Below are 11,080 nucleotides of genomic sequence, written 5' to 3'. Positions count from 1 at the left end.
TCAGTAGATTATTCTTGTGCTGAATTTCTGGGATCTTGACTATTATATGTCTCGGTGTGTTTTTAATTGGGTTGAGGTTACTTGGTGTTCTGTATGCTTCAATTACCTGAATATCAGATTGTTATTTGGGAAGTTTTCTGCTATTACTTCTGCCCATATTTTTTTAATGTCTTTTGTATTGACTCCTTCATTCTCACTGATGCCTATTAGTCTCACACTGTTCATCTTTGCATCATCTTGCAGGTGAAGGATTATTTTTTCCTGCATCCTAGTTGTTTTTAAGAGATCCTTTTTTACCTTTTCACTAGCTGCACCAGTGTCTTCAAGATCTGAAACTCTGTCTTCACTTTCCCTTAAACGTTTTTTCAGACTTGTGATTGAAATTTTAATTTCCTCCACATCTCTTTGAGTCTACTTCATGCGATCTATTTCTTTCCTGTATTGCTCATTCAAGGAATCCGTCATTTTTCTAATCTCCTCTATTTTTTTTTTATCAATGTCTTCTTTAGAAGCAGTTATAAATTCTTTTACTGAAGTGTTTTTATCAGATTGGGTTTCCTCCCTATGTTTCTGTAGTTGATTCTTTACTTCAGATGCTATGAGTTCTGAGAATTCTTTTTTCACTTTAGAAAATAATTCTGCTCTGAGTTCCTCTATAACTTTCTGCTGTTGCTTATTTATATTGACATTATTAATTCGTACATTTTAGCTGAGCTAATAAAAAAGAATTTAGCTCTGAGTTCCTCTATGACTTTCTGCTGTTGCTTATTTACTATCAACACTATTAATTGATACATTTGAGCTGAGCTACTGTCCTCTGCACTTGTTCTGGGTAGGCATTGGGTTTCCTCCATATGTTTCTGCATTTGATTCTTTACTGCAGATGTTATTAACTCAGGGATTTCTTTTTCATTTCCAATCTGAGCTCCTCTATACCTTTCTGCAGCTGTTTCTTTATTTCAGAAGCCATTGATTCATTGCTTTCAGCTGTGTGATTCCCAATTTTTTCTGTGTTAGTGTCCTCTGCACTTGTTATGAGTGGGCTTGAATTCTGAGATTGCATTTTGCTCCTTCTCATTGTCATTTTGTGTAGCACTGTCTTCTGACTTTTGTTGTAGATCTTTGTTGCAGTTATAACCTTAGCACCTACTGAAGTTTAGGTGCAGATCTACAAAGTTTGTATTTATCCTGCTGTGCCTGGCTTGGGTCTGGCTGCTGTTCTCAGCTCTTTCCTGTTGCTTCCCTTGGGGGTGAACCTGTTGTGCCCCTCTGGCAAGATGTTCTGCTCCTGGACTAGGTAGGTGGTTGTTTCCCCTACACTCTCTACAGGGATTGCAGCTGCAGGGTTTCACCCCAGGCCTGTATGCCAGGCCTGAGCTGAGTCTGGAGGTGACAAGGTTGAGTAGGAGGGAGAGGCAGCTCTCCCACACACTCACTGGGCCTGGACTAGGACTGGATCTGGGGGTTCCCGGAATGCGACAGAAATTCCTACTCTGTGGGCGGGGTGTGAGGAGGGACTACGGAGTGATGTGGGGTGTCCCAAGAGGGTGAAAGGGGGTGTCACCCATGCTGCGCCTGGGCTGGAACCAGTAGGTCCCGCCTGTGCAGGGTAGTCAGAAGCCCTCCCACACACTCCCCGGGCCTGGTCTAGGACTTGGTCTGGGGGTTCCCAGAACGCGGCAGAAATTCCTACTCGGTGGGCGGGGTGGGGGAGGTGCTGCAGAGTGGTGGGGGGCGTCCCAAGGGGGTGGTAGAGGGTCTCACCCATGCTGCACCCTGTCTGGAACTATTAGGTCCCGCCGGCGCCTACCATATTATTTTTAATTATGATGAAGAACTATAGAACCGTAAAGATATCAACCTGCTATACTAAAAGCTATGGACTTAGAACTGGACATGTTTGCAGTATAAAACTAAAACTTATCATTCTGAGTCACTGGTTGTGACACACTAAGGCAATGATGGAAGGTGCCTTTGTCTCTCCCAGGAGACACTTGGGAACAACTAGAGACAGTTGACACGACGGTAGTCATGTACTACAGGTGCCAAGATGCTGCCAACATCCTGCACTGCCCAGGACAACCCTTTGCAGTAGAAGTACCTTGTCCAAACGCCTGTTGTGCTCCTAGAGGCCTGTCATAGAGGCACACGAACACCACCGATGGTTTCTCCAGAACAGATTCCTGGCATGGACTGTGATCTGAATGCTTGTGTCCCCTAAAATTCACACATTGAAATCCTAAGCCCCAGTGATAGGACCAGGAAGCAAAGCTTTTGAGAAGTGCTGTGTCCTGAGGGTAGAGACCTCAAGAGTGAGCGGAGATGCCCTTCCAAAGGCCACCCCTCCACCACTTGAGGACATGATACAAAGATGCCACCTAAGCACCAGGACACAGTCCCTGTAGACATTGGAGTGGCTTGTACCTCGGGCTGAGGCACTCCAGCCTCTGCCACTGAAATCCACCTCCACTGTTTACAAGCCACTGCATTTGTGATTCTTTGTTATACCATCCCAGATAGACTAAGAAAGCATAGACAGAAATAATGTTTCATACACTCTGAAAGTGAGAAAGAAAGAGGTTCTTAGAGTTTAAAGCAGGTAGCCATTGCATCTCTCATTAATGCAATATACCCTACATCAAGCCCTCTGAGCTCCACAGCCAAGACCTGAAGGCGACCTTCACAGTCTTTGATAATAGTAATACATTCTGGGCAATATGCAGGCTTCTCCATGAGGAATGCATCAAGCAAGCTTCAGGGAAGACAGGCGCAGCTGAAAACCATAAGTAAGGTTCCAGGGATGTAGTATTTTCTGAGCACTAAGTCCGAACAGTTTTAGAATGGGAATGTGAGAAAGAAATACTATGCCAATGTGCACACTGACTGTAAGACGTGAACCATTCTCAAGGATGATGAATATGCCAAATCTATAAGCCGTGTCAACTGTGTACTCAGGTGTACCCTGCTCTTCTTGTAAGAAGAAAGACTAAACTGCTCTGCCCCTCAGATCCTTCTCAGTTAGCACTGGATCTGTTATTTCCAAAGACCTGCTCTCCTGTTCTGTTGCTGAAGAACAAGGTGGGAAGTGGGAGGAAGATGCAATGTCAAAGCCCCGAAACAAGAATATAAGAAACAAGACCAAACTACTATGGACCCCACAGTTTCCTTCTACTTTCCTATTGGACTTTCACCAAAGTCCTTAGCTGTGAACTGGTTACTGTGAGGAGTGCCTGTCTTTACCCTCATCTCAGGGCTGCTAGAGCAGAGAACATCACTTCATTCAACAGAAGAATAATGGCCGTGGGTCAAAGTATGATATTCACCTTACATCTCACCACTCACGCTACTTATTTATAAATGAAAACTTACTATGAACCTTCTGTTTCACTTATTGACCTATTATTTGCCTGCTCTGATAGAACTTAAGATCCATGTGAACAGAGATGCCTACTCTCATGCTTATTGGCTGACTGGTGAATGAATGAATGCATCAGTGAACACTTACAAACAGCACAGTGACTGTACTACTGCAAATTCTTTATTGTTGCACAAATGACAAGAGACAACAGGACTCATTCCTCGCTATAAACTACTTAGGTTTTTTCATTCATTTTCCCTTTGCCAGTTCCTGCCGCCTCTAGCTGTCCTTTGCCGCATAGCTTCTTATTCTCTAGCAGCGCTGGCCTGGATTCAAGCCCAAGGGAGCTCCATACCGCATCTACCTCAGAGCTCTGGCACAGATGTTTCTGCCTGTCCCAACCCCATGCAGAACCTTCGAGGGCCACCTGCCCTGAGCCACAGGGAACAAGGTGTCAGGATGGTATTTCATCTCTCATAATTCCCTGTTGCTGTTTTCTTTCCTTTTTTCCTGAGTCCTCATCTTTCACACTTGCTAAATATCTTTGTGTAATTACTGATTATCATCTTGCACTGCAGCCCAACTCTCCGTCAAGAAGGTAAACACCTGTGATAAACCAACTTATGAGGAGGAAAGGTTGATGGGGTTCACAGTTGCAGAGGTGCCAGTCCATGGTCAGTTGGCCCCACTGCCTGTGGGCCTTGGGCAGGCAGCACATCACGGCAGAATATGGTGGAAGAAGCCATTGATCTCACAGAAGTCAGGAAGCAGGGAAAGAGGAAGGGAAGGGTGTCATTATCTCTTTCAAGGGTACACCCTCAGTGATCCAGTTTCCTCAGTAGGCCCCACCCCTTAAAGGTTCATTGACTCTCACAGCACTGGCTGGTGACCAAGCCTTCTCCATGTGAGCCCCCAGAGGACATTCAAGATCCTCCACAGCATCACCATAAAGTGTGGGCACAAATCACGTCTCCCTGTGCATACTCCGTCACCAGCACGTGCCTGCCACGAAGTCCATAATGAGTGAATAAATGAACCGTATTTCAGGGAACACAGCCTGGTACATCGCATGAGTGATGAGTGATGTTATGGTTAGCAATCTTCCCGCGTCTCAGCCAACACTTGCTGCTCCACTGAAATCATCACTGATCCACTGCAAGCAGCACACTATGCGACTCCACAACACTAAGGGGGCTTGTTGCAAAACTGCTTAGAAACCAACTTCTCTCTTCTGATTCTTTTTTCTCCATAATAACAGTAAGGCAGTTGGCTTTGTTTTTCACTGAATTTATTAGCTGTTTTGGTATTAAGAACATGACTGAGTGGAAAATGGCTGACAGAGAATCGACTATGTGGATGATCGGCGCTTGTCTGTGTCTGTACTGCAGACATGTAGAGGCAGCCGTTAATCATCCTCTGGGCAGATGGCCTGTGCTCTCAGCATGTGAGAAACTGTCCATCAGACCCCAAGTGAAGGGCATTTCCTCCCCTGGAGAAGCAGACATTTTGTGATCTTGGGATGCTGAAAATAAAGACTAGTGCACTTTCAAACGAAGAGGATTAAAACCTCATTCATTTCTTTTAAAAAGAGAAGGAAAGAGGTCGTGAAAACTGCAGAAAAGTGCAATTCCATGTAACATCCTGTGACAGAAAAGCCAGCCATCTGCACAGCCCTGGGGATTTCTTGGGAATCCGGACAAACGATCCTGGCTGAAAGGGCTCAAGAGAGCTGTCTAAGCACTCAGGACGCCACTAACACCCGGAAACCTCGTGTCTATGCATACGCTTCACTTTAAAAGAAATCTCTGCCACCAGGCAACCATTTTTATTAGAGTGTATGGGTTTCTTACACAAAGTTCCTCAAATCCCAGGAAATATGGAGAGAACCCTCGCAATTCTGCTGGAAAGTCCGTGCTGAGCAACCAAACTTCTGCTAAGAAGGTCACCCACTTCTCCAGCTTCCCCACCATCCTCTAGCCAGCAGTTGCCTGCCCAGGAAGGCTTCTTCCTTGCTCCCAGGGCATCTCTGCCAATGTCTCATCTGTGTCCTCCTCCTGGCAGATGCTACAAGGGTGAACCAAGGACTCCTGAGACCTCTCCTGGGTCCACATAAACCAGACAAAAAGCAGAGCTCATTTCAGGCTCACTCTAGCAGGAAATCTACAGCCAAGAGCCTCCTGTCCCCAAGATCTCAGGCAGGGGAAGGAGGAGGAGCCGGATGCTTGAGGAGGGGCACAAACAACCAGAAGCCAATAGCATCACCTTGATCCACTACACCTTCACGTCAAAGGAAAGGTTGGGCATGCTTTGCTGTATTTAGGTAAGAAAGCACGTTTTCCTATTATGGCTTAGTTTGACGGCAGAAAGAGCCAAAGGCCACTGCCATATCTAAGGTTATAGGCATTCAACCAAACTATGTCAAAAAGAATGATCTCAGGCTCAATGATACCAACCAAGTTAAAGACAGTTATATCCTGGCCTCCAGGAGAGAAGCAATGAGGTTGAGACCCAGTTCTCAACATCAGCATGGGAAAAACTGGGATCTTGTTTAGTATGTCTTCAAATCTTTTATTATGGTTCAATAGATTTCATGAAAAGATCTAACCTATCAAATTTGGAATAAATATCTTCATTTTCACTTTCTTGTTACAATCAGATAAGCCATGTGGCTCATTTAATAATCACACTCTAGAGAGTTATGGGGGATGGAATGAAAAACGTCTCAGTGCGTTTAAGTTTCATTTTGCATCAGCTTAGCTCCCTTACCTGTAATATCAGCAATTTTTTAAAAAAGGTTTTCTTCCTGCTTCTATTTATTTTATACAAAACTATTTAGCCCAAAAGCTATTAGATTAATAGTCACACTTTGTTTCCAACAGGCACAGAAAGAATTACTGGAGCCTGAGCCCGACCACATTATCTCTAAATCTTTGCTGGCTGTCATCTGGGGCCATTAGCTTATTTTGAAAAATTTCCAAGAAATTCATAAAGCAGATTTTCCTTCCTGAAAAGTCAATTTCCTAAATAATCAATGAGATGGCTTCTGAGACTCATACCAACGAATTAGGAAAGCAATAACGCTCCTATCTTAGCAAGAAATCCAGCACTACGGGTGTTGCTGCCCTAATGACACTAGCACAGATTTTCAAAAGCACCACTGCTGAATTAGAAAGCATGCAGTCCACTGGCGGCACAATGTCCTCTTCAGTCTTCCACACCAAATGAGCAGCTTTCGAAAGTAAAGAGAAGCACAGACTACCTTTGTTTCTAGGAAGCAATAAGCTAGATTTTAAGTCATTCTCATATCTCCTGTTTTGTTTTGTTCTAGCTAATCTCCCTACTGCATAAGGTTTGTATTTAATCGGTCACCATAGAAGAAAACAATAATTTTTCTAAAAATGAAAATGGTATAGAGCTTTCTGTTCAGTAACATGCAAATCCATCAATAATTAAAAACACATATGGATACCCCGTGGCGTGACAGAGGTAAACTATTTTCTCTTCGCCAAACAGAAAAACAATCACACAGCAGCCTAGCCAGGATACACCACCTTTGCCTTCTGAATCATAATTTGCAGCACCAAACACCCACATATTTCCAGAGGTTAAAAATTTTAAACTTACAGTATGCAGCCACGCAGCGCCTTGGATCTCCAAGCCTTGCCCTGTGTCACGACAGCTTTCAGCAGCAAGACGACAGCCCTGCAATGGAGATCATACATTGTGAGTGTGCAGCTAGACCACCTGACACCACAGGAAAGAGTCAAGGGAAGGCTGGTACGTTTATTGCTTCTGTAGTTGCCTTTGCAAACAGGAAACAGGAAACGCACCTACGAGAACAGGGGTAAATCTTAGCCTAATTGATGTTTAGCTCAAAGTATTCAAGGGTGAGTCTGGTACCTCAGGGGTGACAGGCACAGTCCCTTAAAGAGCAGGAACCAGGGCCCAGCGCTTCGCAGCCAGACACGTTTTGAACACATGCTACATAGACCTGTTATTACTGCAGAAATGGCTTTAGTTACATTTGGCCCTGTGGTTTTAATTCCAGAAAAACTAGAAGCTTTAGAAAAAACTTTTTATATATAAATATATGCATATATACAATACATTATCTAAAATATAGAACTTATCTAAACAAATTATAAAGTAAAGTAATTTTAATTTTTTTTCTGAAATGGATATAGAAATCATCATTCAAGAATCCTCTGGGAAGAAAGATTTGTACTAATAGTGTTTGGACAGAATATCATGTCTGCCTCTGGTACTACAAATAACCACTACAAAGACAACAATATGCAATGTATTAATTATTGAAACTGTCCTACTAATCGGTCTTGAAACTATCTCATTGTTATTTGTTTCTCAATAAAATTAGTATTTTTTTAAAAAAAGTAAAGCATCCTCACAAAAAAAAGAATCCTCTGGATATAGTTAACAGAAACTCACACAACTTTTTTAAAAATGTGGAAATCATTTGGTCCATTGAGATGAGAAAGAATAAAGCAAAACTACAGTCAGCTTGAGGAAGCCAGAGGTTTGCTGTATCATGTGATTCTCTGAGGTTCCCTTCACAGGCATTGCCTGTGGACGGAAGACACCCTCAGCTGTGTCTGAATCCCTTTTGTGTCACTAGGACACAAAGCTTAAAGCAGAGAGACTCGCACTGGCTCATGGATTCAGGGGGCTCAGTCCAGGCATGCCTGGCAGGCTCCGAGGCAGAAACACATGCAGAGGGACATGGTGGAAGAAAGCCGCTCAGGCCACCGCAGCGAGGAGCAGCCAAGAGTGGAGATACAGCCCACAGGCGACCCCCAAGACCTGCCTCTTCTGACCAGGCCCTCCTCATCTCACGTCAGCTAGGACTCGGTCAGTGGGACAGTGGGAAGAGCGCCCATGGACCAGTCACCCTCCACAAGGCCAAACTCCCAACACGCGAGCCTTTCAGGGGATACTCTAGGTCTAAGTTATAATCTGTTGTCTCCCTTTTGGTGCCATAAAGAAGTGGCTGCAGCAGCTGAAGATCACGCATCCATCTTCCAAAGGATGCCAGCTTCATAGCAGTCCCACAAAAAGCAATGAGGGCACTCAGAGATCCAGCGCTTCGGCAATCACTATTCTTTGGGGCTTACTAATGGCTTAAACTAAGTGACCTGACCTAAGTCAGGGCTATCCCTGGAGGTGAATGCAGGACAGCCGAAGTAAAACACACATGGAGAAACATCCCAAGATCTTTGAAGAAGGGAAAAGGGGAAGGAGACATTATGAAAATGATTCAACAGAAGTCCACAACGACACTTGATAATAACCCACAGACTGACGTTTGAGAAAGGGTAACCCTAAAAACATGAGTACTTGGGCTATCAGAGGACGTCTGAAAGAGAACAAGCCAAGGCTCAATAGACACTGGTTACCCAAGGATTTACGTTCAGCGGAACTTTCTGTTAGCACTGGATTAGCTATCGAGGCCACCATTCAGAATCCCCACTTGTTTGCAAAATGCACAGCACAGAGTTCGAAGTACTCTTGCATTTGCTCTTCCATTCTGCCACACAGAGCACCTCACCAGGCTGCGCAGGGACCTCTGATGGAAGCCTAGATAGTGGACAGACACCACCAAGGCTCAGCCTACACTTTTTCCTTCCAGAATTTTCACTGTCTTCAGGCAGGAATTTTCTGTGCTCCAACTACAGCTGAGAACAAAGAGCAGGTGAAAGTCTTGGCCTTAGAGATACAAATGGGAGTAGGGATCCTGGGGAAGCTCTTCAAGAAGTACCAGGCTTCGATTTTTGTCCTTTGACCACCTCTTTGTGCCTGAAACAGGCTTGGTACTGCTGGAGGAAGAGCTATGTCCTGCAGTTGTGACATAACAGGCGCAAAAATAAAGGCACATGCTGAGGACCCTAAACTGAAGGGAACCTATGCCGAGCTCTCCTGTGAGAAAGTCTATTCTGCTTGGTTATGCCACTATGGCAGGGTTCTTGTCACAGCCCTGAACATAATCCTAAAGGCTGGGTGTGAAGGCACAGGTTATAATCCCAGCACTTGGGAGGCTGAGGTTGGAGGGTAACCAAGGGCTCAAGGTCAGCCTGGGCTATCTCAGCCTGCAGGTCAGCCTGAGTTCGAACCCACCTGAGCTACACAGAGAAACTCTGTCTAAAAAAAAAACAAAACAAAACAAAACTGGTTTCCTCAGTGAGTAAAGCTGATCAGCCCATAAAGCTGGACCTCTCAATCCTTGTCAAATGATAGCTCCAGTAAGCAGCACTGCTTTTCTGAAGGAGATCCTATGCTTAGAATACTACACAAATCTGCATTTTAATGGATGTTTTCTTCCCAAACACAGCCTGCTTAAATGCTCAGAGTTCAAATGGTGAGAGGGGATTCACTGCCTTTCTGTCTTTTAACACAGGATCTAGCATTTGCAAATTGGCTACAGCAAAAATGCCTTGGCCACAGCACAGAGACCCTCTGCTGGGGTCATAAATTCTCTCTCAAGGCTGCCGTTACCCAAGTCCTGCAGCTAATGAGGTTTTTCCCTGATTTTCTTGTCCAGTCAGCTACTGAAGGATAGCAGAGTCCTCAAGAAGGTTGGAACCACTTACTTAGCCAAGGGGAGCCACATCTAAGCCCAGTTCCATGGGAGGTGGGTTTCCCCGTGAAAAGCAAAGGGCTTAAACTTGCAGAGGGAAATAGAACAGAAACATATTTCTGACCTCAAAATGGGGAAGAATTTCTGAAGGAGCAAAGATGTTAGCCATAAAAAGCTTATAAATTTGCCCCTGTAGTATCAAGAGCTCTGGTCCCTCAAAGGGTCCAATAAAACAAAGACAAAGAAAAGCCAATGCCTTGTGATGCATCAGTGAGTAAAAGAACAGTATTCAGGTTACATCAAGAAATGTTGCAGACCGGTCCCCAAACGACAACACAGTAAAAAACGAGCAAGAGACCTCACAGGCACATTCCACAGGAGAGAAGCGTGAAGCCTGAACAGGCTAGGAGGAGGAGCAGCCTCATTTTAATCAGGAAAATACAAATTAAGAGCTGGGGAGATAGCTCTGCCTGGTAAAAGCAAGGCCCAGGTTTTGCCGGCCACTGAAACCTGGCGCTGTGGCACGTGCCTCTAATCCCAGTACTGGGGAGGCTGAGACAGGAGGATCACTATGAGTCTTGCTATACTACATAAATAAATAAAAGATTTTTTTTAAAAATGCAAATTAAACTCACTACTGGTGTAAATGGATACCTTACTTTCTGAAGACAAAGCTGCACGACGTTCTACCTGAGCAAGCCTGGCCTTGCCAGTCCTTCTCTAGGGCTGGCACTGGAGTGGCAGTGCTACCTCCAGTGTCTCCACTGAAGCTCAGCCCACTACTCATCAAGACTCTACTTTCCATTTTAGCTCCTACTTAACATGGATATAAAATAGAACTAGGCATCTAGGACTTGCTGATGGTCCTGTCCCCTTTCCCAGCAAACAGCAGAACCCACCCTCTTTTGCCTCCATTAGGCTGGTCAGGGTAAGACTTCTGACTGTGGTCAGGTCGGGTCACAGTGTTCCTCAGCGCGCAGCAGGTGTCAGGAAGCAGATTTTTGGCTCTTCTTTATCCTTTAAGAACAAACAATCAAGCTGCCGAGTTCCGGGAGCCCCCAGACCCAGTCCTAGCCCAGGTCCGGTGAGTGTGTGGAGAGCTTCCTGCTACCCTGCGCCGGCGGGACCAGTCC

The 11,080-nt window shown here is 44.9% G+C and overlaps 1 protein-coding gene across 15 annotated transcripts in view; it reads right to left on the bottom strand.

The window, feature by feature from the left end:
• Positions 1-11,080, bottom strand: part of Ncald (neurocalcin delta) — a 432,618-nt gene that overhangs the window by 165,041 nt on the left and 256,497 nt on the right. For all 15 annotated transcript variants that reach the window (XM_023702327.1, XM_023702325.1, XM_023702330.1 and 12 more), the window contains one exon: positions 6,983-7,060. The gene's annotated coding sequence lies outside the window, so the exon portion shown is untranslated. The remainder of the gene's footprint in view (positions 1-6,982; positions 7,061-11,080) is intronic.

This window comes from Octodon degus, unplaced genomic scaffold (genome assembly GCF_000260255.1).
Source record: "Octodon degus isolate 3935 unplaced genomic scaffold, OctDeg1.0 scaffold00148, whole genome shotgun sequence".
Taxonomy (NCBI): domain Eukaryota; kingdom Metazoa; phylum Chordata; class Mammalia; order Rodentia; family Octodontidae; genus Octodon; species Octodon degus.
The sequence above is the reverse complement of the archived record's forward strand: the minus strand, read 5'-3'. Positions and strand labels throughout refer to the sequence as shown.